Raw genomic sequence first — 15,656 nt, 5'->3', positions numbered from 1 at the left:
TGGACAGTGTTGCTAACCATTTGCTTTGTGGTTGAGAACACATCACTTAATCTGACTGTACTCAGTTACTCCAGGTGGATCGTACTTAAATGGTTTCAGAGATTATTCTGAGTCAATACAGTTGAAATAACCAATAGAGAGGATTGCCCATAATTTACATTAGAACGATTACATCCGTGTCTTTACAGTTATCTTTATCATACCTCGCCTTTATTTCTGGATTCACCTTGCAATGATAGCTGATTTACTGACCTGAAAACATTTTGACTCAGTGAATAATTTCTGGAGCACATAGAAAGTGCATAACATTTACTAGTCCCTGGCTATGTGTTGGTTGTTGGTTGAACATGTGGACATAAGAAACAACAGTTAAAAATGGAAACCCTCAACTATGCTTACAGCAACCTCTCAAAAAAAAAAAAAAAGAAAACTAGAAACTTCTAAATTGGAATCTATAAGTATTGGCTGACATTGTTAGTTATCCAGTTGATTATGTACATAAGTAAATTTGCTATTATAACAGATTTTCCAATAAGTGGACAGTAATGCAATAAGTTAATATTTACCTTCAAGTGAAAACACTGTAGTTTAAATTTAACATGGTAAGCATTTAGGTGACTTATTAGAAACTTCTGATGAGATATTTGTGCTATGATCTACTTTGAAGTATAAAGGAGAGAAAAACTTTCCTGGATTAGTGACAAGTTCAAATCACAGTTAATCAAATACAACAATTTAACCCATTCATATTCTTATTTCTCAAGTATATGTACATATGTCATGGGTGGTAATGAGAATGTGCTGATTTTTAACCTAAAGAGACATTACACTGTAGGCATAATCCAGAAATGAGGAGATTAAGAGAAAAGAAAGTAACTGGAACAGAAGAGAAGCTTTTGATGCGATGTGCATTGACCTTGCTCCTTCTGGAATTTTTGTAAGCTAAAATAATGAGCTAAAGAAAATAGAGCCTGAGGATGAGTCCTGGGAGTATGCTTTGAAGGGAGAGAAAGAACTTACCCATTGCCTGTGAAACCTTCAGAATTATTGGTAATATAATGTTCTACACACATATGTATTTAAAAGCTTTCATAAAATCTTTCAATAAGTAATCACATATACATTTGTTGTGATTTACATACCAGGTGTAAAGAATTACATGTGCCTTTTAAATATAAACTATGTATCTGTGGAGGAAGGAGGAAGGCAAAGAAGACAAAATTATTTGATGGAGTTGATGGTAAATGGACAGCCTTTGTTTTGGACTTGAAATGCATTGTGAAAAATTAAAGGAGTCAGAAGGAAGCTGTACTTTACAAGGTGACAATGGAGAAAATTGTTCTGCATTTCAGAGTTTTCTCTCTCAGCATCCATCAGTTACCAAAAGCTTCTTGGCTAAGGGTGGGACTTCATGTCTACCTCCTTCACTCAGGTATTTGTTTTGCCCTGAACTTGCATGGGGCTTTGGCATGCTCACAATTGCTGGACATGCTCACAATCGCTGTAACCTCATATGTGCAATTGCCTTGTTGTGATGTGAGAAAACATTTTCATTGCATAAGTATTTGCATCACAAACTAATAACCATTTAATATAGCTTACATTTAAAACTCAATACCATAGGACCCTTGAAGGGAAAAAAATGTTAAAGAAATTCCTTGCCTATGATACTTGAGGCTATAGTGTTTATATCCTTTGTCCTTTAAGGACAATTGATTGTAGAACTGGAAGGGACATGAGAGACTTGGGGTGAGACAACACTTCTGTGCATTAAGTATACAAACATCACACATTTGATGGTGAAAACATTTTGGATTCCCGGACTTCACTGAGGAGAAGGATTGCTCCTCGCCCCCAGCTCCCTGATGAAAACCTCTGTGAAGACTAAGTACTCACCAACAAGAACAGGAGGTTTTTCTTTCCTAGGAAAGTTCAAATTTCAGGGGAATGGGAAGATGTTTGTAAAGTGAACCTTGGAGATGACTTATCTCTGCTCCCCACAACTGGACTAAGTTTCCCAGAGCTCTGAACTGCACCAGAGAAAGTCAGCTTCAGCAATCATGCATGGTTTATAAGCTTCTGCATGTGTGTAATGACGCTTGCATCATCTTGGGGAATTCCAAATATGCGGGTGATTTTTCATTCATTTTTCAAGTGAGAAGAAGTGCAGGTGTGGAGGGAGATGGAGATGGCTTAGCCAGGAAAGTGCTTGCTAGAGCACTAGAGCAAAACTAGAGATGAATCCACAATTCCTAAAGAAAGATCATCTCTTCTACTATTATTTGATGTGTCCAGCAGCGCCCCTAGTATAATAAATATACTGTATGGTAAGATATACATAATTATATTACACATAAAACTGGACCTGAAAAGGTCCACACAAAACCTTTTATTCTCATGTTTATCTGTAGAGTAAATGTCTTAGCAGGGTGAACAAACAGAAATAAAAAAAAAATTATTTACCACATTGAAGCTCAGGGCACATGCCGACTCAGCAGGCCCAGCCAGCAGCAGATTTCCTGAGGACAGCTCTGTAATGAAATTCCTAGTGGAACTATCAAAGTCGTGGAAACCTTAGCGAAGCATGACTACGCATAACAAATCCATCAAGACCTATGATATCCCTGGCAAGACAAATAGCAAGAGGCATAGACACTTAAATGGCATTTGAGAAAATTTACTATTCCCCAGCCTCTGGCAGGGTTGAGAAACAACGCCATTCAAATTCCCATCTACACCAACGGCACAATCAAAATATTCTTTGTCTTAGCCAGTTAAATTTACTGCCTAATATTTATTTCTTTTTAACTGCATCTACGCATAGCTATATAAATGAAAATACCCATATGTTATTATATACCTTTGTTACCATAATGAGCAAAGTGAGCTTGACAGATTTGTTCTTAAATCAACTTTAGTCAGAATTTTCTGAGCAACACAATTTTAAACACAGACTATGTGGCAAGCCTGAAATTTGCTCTGGGGTCTTCTAGGAGACGTGCAGACAGCCATTTCCCAGAGAAGCTGAAGCAGAGGAGACATAAGAGGCCCAGAAGCCTGCCAAGAGGAGTAATGAGCCTCCTACATATGAAGACGCATTAATACATCAAACACAGGCAAAACAATCAGTGGCTTTATGTAGTCACACCAGACTGACTATCACACAGCACAGTGTGGTTTGCCATCTAGCTGTTTCTCACCTGAGTGACTGCAGGTGGAAGGGCTTGGGTTAAGTGCACCAGCACTTATTCAGTTAATGGCAATGAACACATTTTTCTTTTCTTCCGCAGCTCTGGGGAGGCATTCTGGGGGAAACTCGTTAATAAGCAATGAATCTCACACCCAACTCCGAATCGAAGCAGGTTAAAGACAGCCTATTTCTCCACGCTACTGAAAGGGGTTCTAACCAAACCTTTCAAGAGTTTGTCCTGTGGAGCTCTAGAGATTAAAGGCCTCGTATCTGACACCTTCTTCTATCCAGACACAAACTGTATAGCCACTACTGGCAAAAAGATGGTGTGGTAGGTAGTTCAAATGAATTCAACTGAAACTCCAAAAGCTTATTGTCATGAAAGACATTTAAAAGATGAGCATGGTGGCTCACACCTTTAATCCCAGCACTTAGGGGCCAGTGGCAAGTGCATCTCTGAGTTTGAGGCCAGCCTGGTCTACAGAGTGAGTTCCAGAGCAACCAAGGTTACATAGAGAACACAGAGAAACCCTGGCTAAAACAAAGCAAAACAAATAGCTAGTGAAATAGTATAGTCATAAGATGCTTACCGTGCGATCATGAGGACCCAAGTTTGATCATTATCACTGGGTGTGATAATACCTGCTTATAAACCATTGCTTGGGGCAGCTGAAAAGGCAGTTTCTGGAGCTGAATGGCCACCTAGCCTAAGTGCTGACCACTCAGCCATTGGTTATCATGGGAAACTCAAATTCACACAAACTCACTCTCTCTCTCTCTCTCTCTCTCTCTCTCAGTATAAAAGAGGTAGAAGGCTTCTCAGGAGTAACACTAGAAGTTGGGTTATTACCTCACATGCATGTGTGCGCATGTGACTCTGTCCACATACACTTGCTATCAAACGTGTGTGCATAGGCATGCATACCTAACATGGAGTTTTTAAAAAGATGCTTAAGACTTTTTCATGCACCAGACGTCCACCTGTCAGCAGAAAAAGAAGCAAAAAAGAAGAAAAATGACTTGAGAAGAAAAATTGTAGTCAGTTCTGGTGATGGTGAAAAAGTTCGGTTTACGGGCCAGAAAAAAAAAATGCCAGATGCTGTTATCAAAGAAGATCCATGTGAGGTGGTTTGAGGAATCTGAGGGACAGGAAAAGGAAGGCTGTCCTTCAAAGGGCATTTAGGCATCCCGTAAAGAGAGGTCACATCAGCACTGCAAAACTACCTGGATCCTAGAGCGTCAGCTCCACTTGATCTTTCACGGGGTCTCTCTGTGTGGTCCAGGTTATCTTTAAAATCATTCTCCTCCTGATATCCTACTGCATCCTTAATTGGGGTTAAAGTGTACACCATCAGCAGATTCAAAGCAAGCCTTTGGTAGTGCCAAATACAGGATGTCTGCTAGAGACTTGCTATGGGCTATGCGGGGTCTCACTCAGAGGCATACCCAAACTTGTGGGACACAATGAAAGCAGTGCTAAGAGGAAAGTTCATAAACAATTTTTTTAAAAAAATTAAAAATTAACTCCTGTTGCTGAATGACTTACAGTTAGAAAACTGTGTTTATTAACTACATCAAATATACTGCACACACAAGTAGCTATGGAATGCCACACACATCCCAACACACAAAATACAGTGATTTAAGAGAAGAACACTGAAGAAATACTTGATAGTTGAGAATTAGACTACTTCGCACCTGAGAGCCACCAACTGCCTATACATTGACTTTGTGTCCGTGTCTCTTTGTTATGAATTCCATTCTTACTCACATGTTGTAGCACTACAAGCAAAGTACATGGCATCATCCTCACTACCTGTGTTCAAGTTGCCATTCTCCATGCAGAAAAAGACATTTATTATTCAAAGAGCCCCGAGAACCAGAGAAGTTAAGGCCACTTATGTTGTATGTTGTGTGTATGTTAGAGATGGATGTTCTCAAGACTGATGATTTTCTTTCCTTTATTATTAATTAATTCAATTTACATCTTGGTCATAGGCCTCTCCCTCCTCTCCTCCCAGTATACCCTTTCTCCTGCATGCCCTCTCCTATTTCCCAGAATAGGGGACCTTCCAAACCCACACACCCCAGCTCTTCTATTCACATGAGAACTGAGTTCATCTTCTTCCCTGTGGCCTGGTAGGACAGTACAGTCCCGGGGAAGTTACCAAAAATCAGGCAACATAGTCCATGTCAGAGATATCCCCCACTTCCCTAACTCTTGGGCAGAAATGAAGCCAAAGCTTCTCATCAGCTACTTATATAGAGAGCTAGGTTCAGTCCATGCATTGCCCCTGGTTGGTGTTTCAGACTCCATAGGGCTCTCTGGGCCCTGGTTAATTAGCTCTGTTGGTCTTCTTGTGGAGCTTTTGTCACCTTGAGGTCCATTTATCCTTTCCACTCCTCTCTTTTCCTGTTGATACCCTATGCTTCACCTAATGTTTGGCTGTGAGTCTTAGTATCTGTTTCGAACAGTTGCTGAATAGAACATCTCAGAGGACAACTCTAATAGGCTCCTGCCTACAAGCATATCAGAGTATCATTAATAGTGATAGGGGTTGGTTCTCTTCCATGTGGTGGGTCTTAGGGTTGGGTCCGGCCTTCGATGGATATTCCCTCTATCTTTGTTCTATCTTTATCTCTGTGGGTCTTGTAGGCAGTGTAAATTTTGGATTGAGGTTTTTGTAGATGGGTTTGTAATCTCCATCCTCTAGGAATCTTGTCTAGATAGAGAACTACCGTTAGGAAATCATCAGTGTTCATGGAAACTGAAGATTGATGATTTTCTTACCCTAGTTCTCAAAATGCCTGAGTATTATAATTGCTGAAGGAGTAGTCAATAATGTTTGCTGGGCCCCAGTCAAAGACACTTGGAACAGAATCTTGGGAGTTTAGTGCTAGACAGGTTTGTGTATTTTTCCCAGTTTTGTTTTGATCTGTTCTTTGTTGTTGTTGTTGTTGTTTTGTTTTTATTTTTTAAGCTCCTCTAGTAATTCTCATGTGCAGAGATGGCTGAGTCTATACTGCATGAGACAGCACAGATGATTTTAAAATGCTGAATTTTTTATTGGTTGCCTGATTTAGCCCATGTAAGGAATACTGATTAAAAAGCCAGCTTATCGTACAGGTTTTCAGTGTTTTATGACAAGGTAAAAGTTCAATCAGATATGGCTGTAAATCAAACGCAGAGTTCGGGAGATCAGAAAACAAGTTACAAGTTGTGAGCTGAGAAAATGACTGAGCTAGATAGTAAATATATAATGGCACCCAAAATAGAGCATCACGGCTGCAGCATCCTCAGGTCATGAGTGAATTGGATTGTATAGTGCTTGAGCATCATATCAGTGTTTCACTGCTTCCCAGTTGACTCTAATGAACATTAAAAATCATTGCTAATGAATAATGAAGTCGTTGCTGGAGAGGGCAGGTGTGTTAATCTTGCCTGATATGGAGTGATTAAATGAAGCAGATTGTTTCATACAAAACTGATCCCTAAAAAAGTCAAGAGTTTAGACACTGCCTGTAGAAATGCTGTTGGTTTGGGGGGAGGGGTTGTAAACAGAGCAAGACATACAATTGTCTGCAAGGCATGATAGTAAAAAGTCCAAAATAAAGTATACAAAATGTTAATGGAGGTATTCCTGAATCAGTCCGCATGAATGACTATGCTTTTTGTGTGTATGTGAAAAAATAAAATAAAATGCAGAAAGAAAGAGAGAGAAAGAAAGAAAGAGAGAGAGAGAGAGAGAAAGAAAGAAAGAAAGAAAGAAAGAAAGAAAGAAAGAAAGAAAGAAAGAAAGAAAGAGAAAAGAAAGAGTTCTTGCTTACATGTGTTTTGTGTTTGAGTTTCAAAAAGATGTAACTTTCACTCTTTTGCATTTTTTTTTGGATGCTGGCAAGAACTTAAGTGTGTTTTATTTTATTTATTTATTTATTTATTTATCTATCTATTTATTTATTTATTTATTTATTTAGTGCTACTTTGGGAATCCTTACACTTTCTCTAAAGGTCCCCTTTCCCTTCCTCACTGTCTGGCTGACATCCATGCCAGGTTAACTCAAAACAGCTTGGCTTTTATCCATGGAGTGATTTTTGTTTCCTTCCTTGTCTCTATTCTCCTCTGGGCAGGTGTTAAGATTTACAGCTTGCCTGCCTTGGAGTTTTCTATGGTTTGTTGTTGTTAATGTTTCTGTTACTGTTGTTGTTTGTTTTTCTTTTAAACTCTAATAAAATTGTCCTTAAGCTTCAAATAAGTGGGGGATAAAGGAAGGAAAGAGTTCTTGAGGGGTCAAGAATTCTGGACAACACGTGTCCAGGGGCTCCAACTGGATAGTGTCTAAACTCTTGATTTTTTTTAAAGGTCTGTTTCATATGAAACAATCTGCTTCATTTAATCAATCTACATCAGGCAAGACTAAAACACTTGCCCTCACCAGCAACTATTTCAGTCCTTGCTGTACACAACAGAAGGTCTCTGACTTAGTACAACCCGCTGAGCTGACAAACACCACTGGCCACTCACCAGTGGCACCATGGTGTGATGGTGTCACAGCCTTCCATTCCAAGACTTCTCTTTCTTCCTGGAGATCCTTACCTGCCTTCCCTCTACCAGCAGCAGCTCTTGATGTTTTTTTCTTACATCCTGCCCAGTGCTGTGCCCTTGGCTGCCTCCTCCACTAATCAGAAGTACTACAGTACCAGTAAAGGGTTTGGCTTGCTTTGTTTCACTTTTCCAACAACACTGAACTACGGAAACTAAAGATTTATAGCCAATGCACATTTAAGGCCTTGGTAAATGTCAAATGCGGTGCTAAGATTTAATTTTAGAAGTCACTATTTATTTGCATTGTGATTTTCGTAGTTTGGGATGAACAGTCTTGAGCTAATGGGTCTTAATTAGGAAAGCATCCATCTTTGTGGTGCTTTGTGCGGGAGACTTGAAATAGTCTTATTCTGTGAAGACACTGCAGTTTTAGGAATGGCCACATGATACGTTAAAGCCTGGAATCTGTGCTACCACATGACATGTATGGGTTCAGAGATAAGGCAGTAAAATGGCAGTGGATTGAGCTCCAAATTCTCTTCACCAACTGCCTTGCCACAGATGCTCATGTTGCACCTCCTCCACAACACGGAAGCAGTTGGGAGCCGTGAGCCACCACCTGCATGGGAGGCATTGGAGGAGAACTGCCAAGCCGGCGGCAGATTTTACTTGAGCAAGGAATCAATTCTAATGAAGGAAACCACTGAGATAGGAGGATATATTTGTTCCTACAGCAAAGCCTAAGCATATCCGAATACAGTAGCCATTCTTCAAATTGAATTTAATCGAAAGCTTTTTAAAATTCCACTGTCAAAATATGTTTGCTGGCATAACTCAGAGCACCTATGTCTTTGCTTTTCTATTGCATGTTATAGAAGCTGCTAAATTTATCTTACGAGAACATAGCCTCTTTTGTGCCAGCTGCTCAATCACCATAGCCAAGAGGTTGGAATAAACTGCTGAGCGGTGCTCTAGGCCTCATGTCTCATTCCAATGCTGCAGAGGATTTCTGCCCCACTACCAATGGTAGCTGTCTTGTCAGTATATTAACTGCGCTAAATACCAGGCATCCCTCCAACATATGGAAGTATAGAATGGGGCTCTGGGCATTGGTTTAAACAGAAAAAAAAATGAGCATAAATAAGTGCTTCTAAGGTACTTATACAATTATTGGGTCAAGAACTGCAGGACTTAACAGCTAAGAATACACACTCATCCATCAGTCTCAGTAAGAGACTGGCTCCAAGAACCCCTGTGGATAACAAAGCCCACAGTAGCCACAGCTCTTTCACAGTGTGATTTACAATGTGTATATAGTCCCTGTACTTGGTCTTGTACCTTTTTAGTCATCTGAAATATAAGCCAATAAAATCAGTATGTAAATGTTGTTACGGTGTATTGCTTACAGTGACAAGACAAAAGTGTTTGCTTGTCCAGTACACATCATGTGTTTCCTTGAATATGTTTGGTCTGTTATGGTTGAATTCACATATGTAAACATGGGGGGAGAGGTCAAATGTAAAACTAATGTGAGAAGCATTCCTTTTAAAATTATTATTATTATTATTATTATTAACACTTTATTCACTTTGTATCCTGGTTGTAGCCCTGTCCCTCATCTCCTCTCGGTCCCACTCTCCCTCCCTCTTTTCCCCTTATGCCTTTCCCCTAGTCCACTGATAGGGGAGGTCCTCCTCCCCTACTATCTGACCCTAGCCTATTAGATCTCATTGACCAATAGATGCTTGCCAGGCAGGAATCGCCCCTGCCTTGGGCATGATGGGATGGACCAGAATCTTTAAATCACCCAACTAACCTGGGCACGGCGCGCTCAGCTCCCACCGCTTCGGCGGTGGGTGTTGTGGGCCCAAGCTGCAGCTTGTACTTTACAATAAAAAGACCCTCATGTGTTTTGAAAAAAAAAAAAAAAAGACTGTCTGGATTCTCTTTCTCTGTGACCAAGTAAGGCCACCCCACTAAAGGGAGGTTATCAGTAAGCAGGCAACCAAGTTCATGCCAGAGACTGCCCCTGCTCCCCTTACTAGGGAGCTGCTATGGAGACTGAGCTGTCCATGGGCTACATCTGAACAGGGGATCTAGGTCCTCTCTATGCATGGTCCTTAGTTGATTCATTAGTCTCTGCAAGCCCCACTGGGCCCAGGTTTTTTAGCTCTGTTGGTCTCCTTCCACAAGGAGAAGTATTCTTTTTATATAAATACTAGCCTTGTTCATTTAATCTCTATTTTGTAGTAGTGAGTAAGATATAAAAGATGCCATACACTATCAAACATGAGCATGCACAAATATGTGAAAATATGTGCTTGAGGGCTGGTGAGACAAAGCAGCAATGAAAATTACTTACCAAAAAAAGCCTAATGACCTGAGCTAGATCCCTAGAACATCACAGTGGAAGGAGAGAACTAACTCCTAAAGATTGGGTGACTTCCACACACCCACAGGTCATGCACAAACGTGCTTGGACTTACCTACATTATATAGACACACAAAGAATAATAATTCTTTTTCAAGGTTCATTTGATTTTATTTATTTTTTTAATTTTTTATTAATTACACTTTATTCATTTTGTATCCCCCCATAAGCCCCTCCCTCCTCCCCTCCCGATCCCACCCTCCCTCCCCTTTCTGCATGCATGCCACTCCCCAAGTCCACTGATAGGGGAGGTTCTCCTCTTTTTTCTGATCTTAGTCTATCAGTTCTCATCAAAAGTTTTTACTTGATATATATGGTGTGTATGAGAGAGAAATAGAGAGACAGAGAGAGAGAGAGAGAGAGAGAGAGAGAGAGAGAGTGTTTGAAAACCCTATTCTCTGGGACTCTGATTTTCCAAAACCTTACATAGACAGTTGACCTTTTATATTGCAATGGTGGATTTACACACCGATTACTAACTAGGTGACTGTCTGGACTTAGTGCTTGCTAATTGATTCATTACCAGTTAATCTAGGCAAAATAATCAAAAGACTTGCTCATTTCAGCCTTAGTGGCAATAAAAAGCCTATTACTTCTTTAAAAGCACAGTGTCTATAAGCACCCCACATTTAGTAACTAAATTGGGTACAATTATATATTTCAGGGTCTGTCTCCAGCTGCCTCTGCATCTGTTCCAATTCCCTGCCTTTCCCTTCCCCTGGATTCTGTAAGGGCTTGGGGGAAAGGTAGGTTTCAGCAGTGCCAAATCCTGTGTTCACTTTTAGAAACTGTAACAGCGGGAGTTTGCTGGATTTCACCTTCAGGGGTGTCAGAGTGCTTGCTGCTTCTCAGGTCTGTTCGTCGTCTCCTCTGCAGTGCCCTCACTTAGGCTGCCTGCTAAGGTTTGACAAAGCAAGTGTTTAATCTCAGCACATGGCCAAAGGGATGAAAGCTACTCCCTCTCATTTTTAAATAGCTAAGTGATCCACATTAGCACAATGGAAGGTCCAGCTACATTAACAGGTGTTGCAGCAGATTAATCTCAAATAGGGCAAAAGAGAGAGAATTTAAAGAAACAGCCTCCTCTCAGCCAGAAGAGAACTTAAGCAGAACAATGGATTGTGATTTTGTGTTTTGAAGATCTCATATCCTCTCTGTGGATCAGGGTTTAAAATACAGCCAAAGAAATCAAAGCCAAACAGGTCATGGTAAGCGTAAAAGAAGAGAGAGGAAGCAGGTGTCTAAAGGCTGGAGACATGTGTCCACCTTTCACAGATGCAGATGTGCTCATTGCAATGGCAACTGCACGGAGGCTGAACAGGCCACTGTCCTCTGAACAAGGTCCACTTTTGGAACTTTGTAGCCCAGGAGACTTAGTGGTAATTATCCGCAGAAATTCTACTCCCAAACTCACTAATTGATCACATGCAGGACCTTGCTACGCTTTTACTTGTCCTCCACAGATAAATAGGAAATGCTTGCATAAGGCCATGGCACCAGAGCTATTGCATTAATAACCAGATTTATTAATTATTAATCCCAGACTGGACATTAGCAATAAGCAACAGAATAGGTATATAGATCATTGTCAAATAGTCTTACAAGAGAGCATTGGTAAAATCACAGCATCTAGCCAAAATCACCTCTGTTCAGTTGCTTTTTTTTTCTTTTTCAGATATTTTTAAAGAAATTCTAATGATCAGGGTTGTACAAATAAATAGAAATATTTAACTGCTTCTCCAACTCCAAATATTTAACCTTCTCTGCCATCAGGCATAGAATCACAGCCAACTGTTATACAACACTGAATTGTTAGATCATGCTCCAAATGCAGCATCCTTAAAAATGAAGAATCCTTTGTCTTTGTAGTAAGGCCAACCTCCATATCTGAGTAGGCCATTTCCATTATGCGTATAAGGGAGTGTGGGTTCAGTTGACTGTATCTCAACTTGCATACCCATTCACCCACCACATAAACATTCCACAGACAGAAAAATGGAAAAGCTGGGGATCTGAATGAAACTAATAAAATCAGGGCTAGGGAGACGGCTTGGTGGGTAAAGCGCTTGCTGCCCAGGCATGATCACCTGAATTCAGAGCCCATGTAAAGTCAAGCAAAGTAGTGTGTCTGTAATGTCAACATTCCTATGATGGAGTGGTTGGTAAAGACAAAAGAATGCCCAGAATCTCCCAGGCCAGCTATCAAGGTGTATCAACAGATAAATAACAAATTGAAAAGAGAGACTCTCTCTCAAACAAGATAAAAGACAAGGACCAGGTCATGAGGTTGTCTGTTCAGATTCTGTGAGACACATGCCTGCACTCACACACATGTGTACATGCTCACACAAATATTCACAGGCATACATGTACACACCCAGACAGAGATTAAAGACATCAAATCATAAAATCACCAAGTCATCTAACCTGTCTATGTAGGTGTAGAAGCTACCTTCTGGTATGTGTTTGATCCATAAGGTCATTTGTTAATTCAGTTCTCTATACTGCCAACCTCCTTTTCCCATATACATCCACGTGCTTGCATCAAAATCAGGTTTCCTGCATGACTTCTGCAAAAGCCCCTTGTTTGCTTTCTTAGCCCCATGGCTAAGTACAAGGATGAGCAGAAAGTCAGTTCAGGACTTATGCAATTGAAACCCACTCAAGCTTGACACAATTCATACCAGTATGGTTGACTACCTAAACTCAGAGAACATGAAAAACAGTCCCAGAAATGAATTATAGTAAAGCAACAGAGATTTTGTGCTACATTATTATTGACTGGTTTTTGTTTGTAGTATTATTGATCTAAATTTTAGTCCCAGAGCAATTTAATAAAAGGAAGTCTATTTGGCATCATTCTGTATAACATCTTCTTTCTGTGGCCTATAGTGGCAACCAGTAGACAAAGGAGATCTCTCAGGAAAATGCAGTTTCAATCCATACACCCATGTACCTTGATCAGGGGTAGAAAGGGGTCCTGCTGTTTTGCTTTCAGAAGAATGTGTGAATAGCCCCTGCACTACTCCACCACAGACGTAGAGGGGACAGGTAGCTGAATTTGACCCATCGTGCACACAGCCATGCTCATACCTGAACAAAAGACAACACTTCTATAAGTAGGAACCCAGGGCAGGATGGAGAGGTTATTCCTTTATATCAGTTTAAAAAGTATCAATAAGATATAAAGGTATCAATTAGGCTTGGGTTTTTCATGTCTGATGGTTCTGGGGATGAACATGTTACCACTCTCAGGTCCTAGCTGTTAGTTTTCTCTTTCCCTAATGCAGCAACATAGCCTCAAAACCCCATGCTTTATGTCTCTACAATTTCCCCTGTTGCCACCAGGCAAAGAAAGCTCTGCTTTTAACATCCTCTGGTAATTTGACTGGGCTGACCTAGGTAGCCTGTCTCACACAATTTGCTGGTACGTGATTCTGACCCAAAGCCAAATGCTACATCTCTTTGCTTGCTTTCTCCACTCTAGATACATTTTACCAGTATGAGAGCCTAAACAGGAGCTGAAAACTCCTTTTAAGCATAGTCTCTTCTGTCTCTTCCCATGTCTTCCCATCATGTCTCTTCTGTCAGGATTCAGATATTTTTTTTCTATAAAGGATGACAGCACAAATTTGGCTTATGGCCTTATTCATTAAGAATGTCCAGGTCGATTCGGGACAAGATGGCGGCACCAGGAGAACACTGCATCTGAGGAACAGGACAACATTATCCGTACAGCGACCAAGAGACTGAACTCTGGGCCCTAAAACAACAGCGATCATGTTTTCCAGGTGAGAGGAAACCCCCACGGCATGGGAATCCGTCAATCAGTCGGGTCCACGCTAAGGTCATCCAGCCAGAACCTGGAAGAGATCCCGGGTCACACAGACACTAGGTCCCCCGACCAGAGCCACACACCTGCATGTTCTGATCACCTTTCCAGGCTGATCGATGGTCACAAAAAACACTAGAGACTGGGAGTCCCAGTCGCGAGAAAACCCCACAGGGAAGGAAGGAAACGGTACTGACTTGGGTCACCCAGTCTTTCCCTGGAAAAAGTCTCCCAGACTAGTGGGTACAAGCCACCATCACTAAACTGGGCTCCAGCCGCAGGCACAGGCAGTTGCTGCATGCAGATATCCGGCACAGTCAGAGCTGTGTGCCCCAGGGCAACAGAAACTGGGAGTCCCTGTCGGGAGAAAACCTCACAGGGAAGGAAGGAAAGGGTACTGACATGGGTCACACAGTCTTTCCCTGGAAAAAGTCTCAAAGACTGGTGGGTACGAGCCACCATCACTGAACTGGGCTCCAGCAGAGAGCACAGACAGTTGCTGCATGCCAAGCTCACCACAGACAGAGCTGTGCGCCCCAAAGTACCAGAGATTGGGAGTCACTGTCAGGAGAAATCCTCACAGGGAATGAAGCAAAGGGGACTGACTTAGGCCACCCAGTATATCGCTGGAAAAGGGCCCACAGACCTGCCCAACCCAGGGACCTGCTGTGCCCCAGATAACCTGCTGTTATCAGGAGAGCGGTACTCACCCACAACAGATTACCACTTGGGTACTGGGGCACAGAGCCCCAACCTCAGACCTACAGAAGCCCGGAATCCCCAAGATCAACCCCCAGATACTGCTCCAAGGGGCAACCAGTTACCCCTAACAAGACTGACTGGGTGAGAGGAGAGCCCTCTCGACTAACAAGGATGATGGTTACCACTAGGGTCTCTATGCCTGAGGTGAGCAGTGGCAACTCCTGAAAAACACCAGCCATCCAGTGACTATACCCAAAAAGCTAAGAAGGCTTCCTTCAAGAAAAACCTTCTTCCTGCCAAGGGGATTCTCTCTACCACAGGCTCCCAGGAACCACCAGAAACTAACTCCAAACACCTAAGATAGTCCAATGGGTAGAGGCCAGTGTAAAAGCTCAACCAACAAAAGACAGAGCAATATGGCATATCCAGAACCCAGTTATCCAGGGGCAAGTAGCCCTGGGCACCCCAGAATAATTGAAATTCAAGAAGATGACTGAACTGAACATCTATCTCTTGAAGAGGATAACAGAGAAAACAAGTAAAATGCGTAAAGAGCTAGAGGAAGATAAACTCAAACAGATTATGGCCATCTGAAAGAAATAGAGGAGGTTGCAGTCAAAAAATTTGTGGCTTTTAGAAAGGAAAAGCTTAAGTCACTGAAAGAAATAAAAGAAACAGAGGATTGTTCAAACAAACAGCTGAAGGAATTGAAGGAAAATAAAGTCAGACAGGTGAAGGAAATCAACAAAACAGCTCAAGATCTGAAGATAGAATTGGAAAAATTAAAGAAAACACAAATGGAGGAAATTGTGGAGAGAAAGAACTTAGGGAAGAAAACAGGAACTACAGAGGTTAGCATAACCAATAAACTATAAGGGATGGAAGAAAGAATCTCAGGACTGGAAGATACAATGGAAGAAATAGATGTGTCTGTCAAAGAAAATGTTAAATCTAAAA

Source organism: Psammomys obesus, unplaced genomic scaffold (genome assembly GCF_907164565.1).
Source record: "Psammomys obesus unplaced genomic scaffold, mPsaObe1.curated_primary_1811, whole genome shotgun sequence".
In the NCBI taxonomy this organism is placed as follows: Eukaryota; Metazoa; Chordata; class Mammalia; order Rodentia; family Muridae; genus Psammomys; species Psammomys obesus.
The sequence above is the reverse complement of the archived record's forward strand: the minus strand, read 5'-3'. Positions refer to the sequence as shown.